At 36.6% G+C, this 8,838-nt stretch overlaps 1 protein-coding gene across 1 annotated transcript in view; it reads right to left on the bottom strand.

Annotated features, from left to right (window-relative positions):
• Positions 1-8,838, bottom strand: part of myripb (myosin VIIA and Rab interacting protein b) — a 192,399-nt gene that overhangs the window by 72,205 nt on the left and 111,356 nt on the right. The gene's annotated exons all lie outside the window — the stretch shown is intronic.

The raw sequence follows: 8,838 nt of genomic DNA, 5'->3' as shown, positions 1-8,838 counted from the left end.
CTGCAGGCGCCACTGACAGTAAGTTCAGCAGTACAGCAGGTAAGTAGGCCTACAGCAGCATGCAGGAAATGGTTGAGTATTCTTTTAGGTACAAAATATCTTTATTGTAGCCTAATGCTTGTAATGTCCATTTATAGTCTTTACACAGCAGCTTGGCTCCTTAAATGTTTAAAAACCAGCTAATTTCAAGACGCTGACGTCACGTCTGGTCGTCACGTGGGTCACCCGCAGTGTAATACGCTCAAAGCTCAAGACGTTCGGATAGACGTTCGGTTTGACGTTCGATCGGTCGGTCGGTCGTTCGAACATTTGATTTTGGCACGGAGTGCGCGCCATACCGCTGTTAATATGCCGAGTGCGCCTCTCCTCGAGAGACCGGTCTCCCTCCCGTGCATGCACGCTGGTGTCCTCGTGGGTCCAGGAAGGTAGCGTTAAGGGATCTCCGTGCCGCCGAAGATGCGAGCTGCCGGACCTGCGGTCCGGACGAGAACCGCACCCGGGATGCCGGGCCGTCTAGTCCCTTCGAGCGCAATGGGCCAAGAGAAGGATGAAGCTGCTGAAAGAAGCCGGACTCCGCCCCTTACCTGGACCCTTCCTTCCCGAACACTGCCCCACCTTCACGAACCCCGCAGCACGACGAGGACACCAGATCCCCTGTTTATTTCGAACGTTCTTTCCCTTTGGACACTTTATTCCCTGTTTTAGACATTTTTATGTAGATTTTCTGTAAATAAAAGCCTCTCCAAGGCCTGACGCCACACCCACTGTGTTTGTCGTTTGCTCCTCCCGCCACTATATATATATATATACATATTTATTATGGCCATGAATTTGCTCCCATGCTTCAGGCTACACAAGCTTGATTTTTGCATATTTTCAATTCAGAATTCAGAACTGGCACTACTGCATTAGCATAAACTGTATTCTGTGGTCAATTTTCATGTTAGTGAATTTGTTTCCTTGTTTAGGTAAATTGTGGTCATGTTTAAAATAAAATGTGGAAAAAATAATTCTGCATGCCATTTGCTGGGCTTTGTAATATCTCACAATTGTCATAACTGTAACTTCGCATTTCACAGTTGTGACTTTCTATTTCAAAATTGTGACTATGTATCACAATGTGACTTTATATCTTACAACTCATACTTTGTTTATTGTAATTTTGACTTTATATCTCATCATTACCTTTTATAAGTACATTAGATAAATTATTTAAAATGTTTCTGCAAATGGACATAAGGGCACACATATGGGTGGTGCTCACAACACCACTGTGATTCCCTGTACAATAAAACGTGCAATTTTATAAAATTTTATATAAATCTATGCCACTGCATGGCTCTTTTCAGGCCACGTATCCAATATCAAGGACAATGGAAAACCTCCAGACACAGAGCTGTGTGATCATTAGTCAAACATACACATTCACACAAATGCAAAGCATGTTTCTAGTTGGGCCGAATCCAAAAGGTGAAACAATGCAACAGAGACACACAATAGGGCTCTGATAGAATGAGGTTAGTGACCTGAATCAATGAAGCACAGTAAAGCATTATGGCACAACAGCAGGTGCTCAGAAAACAGTTTCCTGATGTACTGGGATGGAACTGTAGAGATGAAGGGAGGTGATGTTCCCGAAATGCCAGTGCAACTGGGATTCAGTGAGACAGAATGGGCAATTGAGATTACTGGAATGTGCAAAGAATTTCTGGTCTCATCCTGACCGAAAAAGAGAAGAAAAATCAGAACAATAATTTTTACACTGCTGGTTTTCATGCCAGTAAAACATCACCTAGAATTAATCTGAACTGAAGAAGAGGGAGGCAAAGAGAGGGAGCATTGCATCAGAAATATCAGACAAACAAATAATTACATTTACATTTTCACTTTTCAGTGCAGCTGTGAGTGTTTATGAGGCCAGATTAATAGTCAAACCAAGTACACCCTCAATTCCTTCAGGAATAGAAATATGTACTGTATATGGTCAAGTATATATAAGCAAGGCTATATATATGTATAAGCATAAGTATAAGTATAAGTATAAGCAAGGCTTAGCCTAACTATAGCACTGCTTCTTGTGATACCTGTCAGGATGTCATAGTCACAGAACAGGTGTTGCTGAGTTTTCTTTCTGAAATGCCACGAGTGAGGATAAGTTGAGCTAACAAAGCTGTTGATCTTGGCTAACATCATTCATGTTGAGGTAAATGTTAACACAGTGGAACAGAAGCAGGATAACATTCATTTAATGTGTGGAGAACGCTCCTCTGTGCCTGACAAAATTAAATACAGCAGCCTCACTCCTAACCCAGACTGATGGCTTAAACTCATTTAGAGTAGTCTGAGGGTAAAAGCTGCCAAATAAAACTTGCTCACTAAATTAGCCATTTCTCGGCTTTACCCCATTTTCCAAAAAATAAGCATTCTTGTGTGAACATTAAAAAAAAAGAAATTAGTCATTCTATTCAGCAAGTATACATTAAAATGATAAAAATGTGACATTAAAGACATTTATAATGTTACAAAAACAAACAAACAAACAAACAAACAAACAAATCCATGGTTTCCACAACAACAACAAAAAATATTAAGCAACTATTTTCAACATTGATAATAAAAAGAAAAGTTACTTGAAACTTCAGCTTTGACATCACAGGAATAAATTATATTTTAAAATATATATGATAAAATATATAAAAAATTTGTTATTTTAATTCCACATTTGTGTAATACTTTTTCATAATATCACTGTTTTACTGTATTTTTGGGTTAGGGTTAGGACTAGTGTGTTCTAGTGAATATACTTCTTCCCAGTCTCAAAAGTTGATTTGAAACTAAATGAAAAACCTAAATGTGCTGAACAGTGCCAAACCTGACACAACATATATGTTTTAGAAAATGGCCATTACTGGAAGATGGGGAAGCAAAAATAGACCTGAAAAAACTCATCACTAATAAATTGGTGTTGCTGTGTATTTTATAAAGGTTAGCCAGTTATAACAGAGGGCATTTATATAAAAGACTTCAAGGTAAAAAAGCCAAAATGGCTAAATTAAATGACTAAACTAAATTACTGTGTAAAAAATGTTCTTGGTGCCAGAAACCTAACATTATAAGTAGACTGCCAAGGGGGAAATAAAATGATTTAAAAAAAGACCTTTAAGGAAAGTTTCTCAAAGTCGAAGGGGATTTTCATATGCCAACAAGCTTTTAGGGACATCAGGTATAGAATTCACTCAGCTGCAATGGCTGACCCACAACTAAAAATACCCTTGCTGAAAACGAACAAAAGGAAAAGAGAGGGACCCATTCGCTTTAACCCTCCTGGGCTATTTCCTCCCATCCTTTTAACTGAGACGAGAGAAAAGAGACTAAACAGGCAATATAAGCTCTTGGTGACACTCCAATATACAGGCTGCTTCAAAACCCAGCGCTATAACCCAGAATCTACGACAGCACCACAATCACATAAATATACACATGCACAATTAAAAAGCCAAAACTAATCAGGCAGATGGAGTACCAGTGCCTTAGATCTTCAAATAAAACAATTGCTGGGAGTGTGTCCAATCTAGATCAGAGAAGGTCATTAGATCATTGTAGCGCCTCTGCTAAAACCGTGCCCTTGGGAAAAGGACTCATCCATGCATTAGCTGCCGAATATAGTCAGCAGAGAGGATCATATCTAATGTGTGTTCTGTTGATTATATAACTATATCTGCTGGATGACTGTAGACATGATTATTGGCAGCAGAATAAAGAAATTCTGGATTATACCAAAGCGTCACATTTATGAATTTGGCAGATGCTTCTATCCAAAGCAACTTAGCATTCAAGATATATATCTTTTGAGCAACAGGAACTAAAAATAAAGGTTTCAAAAATAAATTTAAATAATCTAAAGAACCTTCTTCCACAATAAAGAACCTTTTCTGCAATGTTAAGGTTGGATGGATGTTAAAGGTTCTTCAGGGAACTTCAGATGCCAGTAAAGACCCTTTGTTTTATGAATATACAGGAAGTGCCAGCAAGGTGATGGAAGAAAAAAAAAATGAATAAAGATGAATGAGGCATTATCAGGAATTTCTTATGTCTTTTAATAGCACAAAAGAGAAACCTCATCCGTTAATATGGCAGATATACACAAATGTATCCATTACCTCAAACCATTAACATACAACATAAAGGCATTAACACAAATGTGCCATTAATGCTAATAATAATGAAGGAAATGCCATTGTTAGTGTTTCATGAGAGAATTTACTTATGATATTGTCTTATATGGTATCTAAGAGAGGAACACACATAGAAGCACTTTACCTCATTAAAATCAATCAAACACAAACACAGAGATGTTATATGTGCCACATGCTCACAATAATACATTAGCACATGGCTGGAGCTAAAATGTGCACTGACAAATGACAATTAGCCATAAAGCTTACAGCTGCAGCCTGTCAACACAATATGACAAACACACATGATTTTCAAGACCCATTAAATCTGTGAAGATGACCAAGTAAAAATATTAGTTTAATGCAATAATATATTGATTGCTAGGTTTTGTAATAATAAATTATATATGTACTACCATTCAAAAGTTTGGGGTCAGTAAGATTTTTTTAATGCTTTTGAAAGAAGTCTCTTATACTCATGACATCTGCATTAATTTGATCAAAAATACAGTCATACAATGAAATATTATTACTTAAATGATTTTTTTCTTAAATTCTAAATATAATAAATTATTACTTAATATTAACTTAAAATAACTTTTTCCTATTTAAATGCATTCTAAAATGTAATTTATTCATGTGATGGCAAGGCTGAATTGCAGCCATTACTCCTGTCTTCAGTGTCACATGATCCTTCAGAAATAATTATAATATGCTGATATTTTAATTCCACATTTGTGTAATACTTTTTCATAATATCACTGTTTTACTGTATTTTTGGGTTAGGGTTAGGACTAGTGTGTTCTAGTGAATATACTTCTTCCCAGTCTCAAAAGTTGATTTGAAACTAAATGAAAAACCTAAATGTGCTGAACAGTGCCAAACCTGACACAACATATATGTTTTAGAAAATGGCCATTACTGGAAGATGGGGAAGCAAAAATAGACCTGAAAAAACTCATCACTAATAAATTGGTGTTGCTGTGTATTTTATAAAGGTTAGCCAGTTATAACAGAGGGCATTTATATAAAAGACTTCAAGGTAAAAAAGCCAAAATGGCTAAATTAAATGACTAAACTAAATTACTGTGTAAAAAATGTTCTTGGTGCCAGAAACCTAACATTATAAGTAGACTGCCAAGGGGGAAATAAAATGATTTAAAAAAAGACCTTTAAGGAAAGTTTCTCAAAGTCGAAGGGGATTTTCATATGCCAACAAGCTTTTAGGGACATCAGGTATAGAATTCACTCAGCTGCAATGGCTGACCCACAACTAAAAATACCCTTGCTGAAAACGAACAAAAGGAAAAGAGAGGGACCCATTCGCTTTAACCCTCCTGGGCTATTTCCTCCCATCCTTTTAACTGAGACGAGAGAAAAGAGACTAAACAGGCAATATAAGCTCTTGGTGACACTCCAATATACAGGCTGCTTCAAAACCCAGCGCTATAACCCAGAATCTACGACAGCACCACAATCACATAAATATACACATGCACAATTAAAAAGCCAAAACTAATCAGGCAGATGGAGTACCAGTGCCTTAGATCTTCAAATAAAACAATTGCTGGGAGTGTGTCCAATCTAGATCAGAGAAGGTCATTAGATCATTGTAGCGCCTCTGCTAAAACCGTGCCCTTGGGAAAAGGACTCATCCATGCATTAGCTGCCGAATATAGTCAGCAGAGAGGATCATATCTAATGTGTGTTCTGTTGATTATATAACTATATCTGCTGGATGACTGTAGACATGATTATTGGCAGCAGAATAAAGAAATTCTGGATTATACCAAAGCGTCACATTTATGAATTTGGCAGATGCTTCTATCCAAAGCAACTTAGCATTCAAGATATATATCTTTTGAGCAACAGGAACTAAAAATAAAGGTTTCAAAAATAAATTTAAATAATCTAAAGAACCTTCTTCCACAATAAAGAACCTTTTCTGCAATGTTAAGGTTGGATGGATGTTAAAGGTTCTTCAGGGAACTTCAGATGCCAGTAAAGACCCTTTGTTTTATGAATATACAGGAAGTGTGTTCACAAGTGCCAGCAAGGTGATGGAAGAAAAAAAAAATGAATAAAGATGAATGAGGCATTATCAGGAATTTCTTATGTCTTTTAATAGCACAAAAGAGAAACCTCATCCGTTAATATGGCAGATATACACAAATGTATCCATTACCTCAAACCATTAACATACAACATAAAGGCATTAACACAAATGTGCCATTAATGCTAATAATAATGAAGGAAATGCCATTGTTAGTGTTTCATGAGAGAATTTACTTATGATATTGTCTTATATGGTATCTAAGAGAGGAACACACATAGAAGCACTTTACCTCATTAAAATCAATCAAACACAAACACAGAGATGTTATATGTGCCACATGCTCACAATAATACATTAGCACATGGCTGGAGCTAAAATGTGCACTGACAAATGACAATTAGCCATAAAGCTTACAGCTGCAGCCTGTCAACACAATATGACAAACACACATGATTTTCAAGACCCATTAAATCTGTGAAGATGACCAAGTAAAAATATTAGTTTAATGCAATAATATATTGATTGCTAGGTTTTGTAATAATAAATTATATATGTACTACCATTCAAAAGTTTGGGGTCAGTAAGATTTTTTTAATGCTTTTGAAAGAAGTCTCTTATACTCATGACATCTGCATTAATTTGATCAAAAATACAGTCATACAATGAAATATTATTACTTAAATGATTTTTTTCTTAAATTCTAAATATAATAAATTATTACTTAATATTAACTTAAAATAACTTTTTCCTATTTAAATGCATTCTAAAATGTAATTTATTCATGTGATAGCAAGGCTGAATTGCAGCCATTACTCCTGTCTTCAGTGTCACATGATCCTTCAGAAATAATTATAATATGCTGATTTGGTGCTCAAGAATAATTTCTTATTATTATCGATGTTTAAAAAAATGTGCTGCTTAATGTATTTGGTATTTGTGCATATAGATTTTTTTTAGGATTCTTGGGAGAGTTTTTCAGGATTCTTGTGACTGAGTTTGTGACTACTTCCAGGAAGTATCATATTCTCAAATATATGGTACTTCCTGGAAGCAGTCTCAAACTCAGTCACATTTGCACTCATGTTAGCAGTGTATGTGAGGTAAAAGCCTTCAGGAGAGGGTCAAGTAAGGAGACGTATAATTCAATTTTGACTGAACACATCTTTCCAGGCGGCTTCCTCTCTGTCAACTCAGATTACAGAACATTTAAAAGCTGCTCTGCTCTATTTAATTACTGTCATCCTCATTCCATGGGATGCTTTATGACTGCCCTGTGTCCCTGTGTGTGTATGAATGGACATTAAAAGCATCTGTAAATCTGTATTGCAGTAAAAATGTTCTGGTATCATTTTGAAGATGAATTATTCTGATTATTATATATTAAACTAGATGTTATATTCTGAATATAATGTGTGTGAGTGGTGCTACCACAATGCTAGTGCATTCTAGATTCGTACTGGCCCAAGTCACAGCAAACCACCATCAAGAATGTGTGATATTAATGTCTGTAGATATGATCCTGTTTCAGCCCATTAAAGGGGTCATATGATGCTGCTAAAAATAACATTATTTTGTGTATTTGGTGTAATGAAATGTGTTTATGCGGTTTAAGGTTCAAAAAACACATTATTTTCCACATACTGTACATTATTGTTTCTCCTCTATGCCCCGCCTTTCTGAAACGCGTCGATTTTTACAAAGCTCATCGTTCTGAAAAGCGAGGTGTGCTCTGATTGGCCAGCTATCCAGTGTGTTGTGATTGGCTGAATACCTCAAGCGTGTGATGGAAATGTTACACCCCTTACCATACTGTGATGCCATGTCCCGGAACGATGAGACAAAAACATTAAAACCCATTATAAGTGAGGCATTTGTTGCATCCAGTGGGGGAAAACTTTTATAAAGAATATCTCTTTGGGTTTGAGACTTTAGTCTTTGCAACTTTAGGGATCTTATCTATTCACGAATAGCTTGTAACACTCCAAAGAGAAAGGAAAACTTGAAATCGCATCATATGACCCTTTTAATCATCCAGCAAGCAAAATTATTAGTCTGATTAGTCATATAATTTTAAATAATATTCATGCAGGGCTTAAAGTTCTCCGGCACCCTGCCGGATCTCTGGCGTGCAGCATTTGGCTGCGGAAAAAAATAATCCTACATTTAAAAAAAACTTGATATCACTTTCGAGTCCATGATTTTGCCTACCAATGGTATGAGAGGAGCACAGCTTTCACTCTCAACCAAACTAACATTACAAACTAACATTACTAGCCGATCAGAAATTTTGCTCTTATAAACACGAGACGCGCATAATAGTATCCAACTGCAGAGCAGTGTTGCCAATTTAGCGACTTTTCAGACCCCCCTGGCGACTTTTTTTCCAAAAAAGCGACTAGCGACAAATCTAGCGACTTCTTGGACAAACCTTTGCAAGTCTCTGTGATCGCTGGTACTGACGCAACGGCGCGAAGTCAGCGCGCACACACCTCTCTCTCTGCGTCTGCTCTGTTCAGCGAGCGGCTGAGAGGAGCAGCGCCTTCAGTTAAAATAGATATTATGTTGCTTCTCTAATTTTACATGCAAATATAGCCGAAATCACAGCAC

This window comes from Sinocyclocheilus rhinocerous, unplaced genomic scaffold (assembly GCF_001515625.1).
Source record: "Sinocyclocheilus rhinocerous isolate Xijiao unplaced genomic scaffold, SAMN03320098_v1.1 scaffold1877, whole genome shotgun sequence".
In the NCBI taxonomy this organism is placed as follows: Eukaryota; Metazoa; Chordata; class Actinopteri; order Cypriniformes; family Cyprinidae; genus Sinocyclocheilus; species Sinocyclocheilus rhinocerous.
This window is presented reverse-complemented; position numbering and strand designations above follow the sequence as displayed.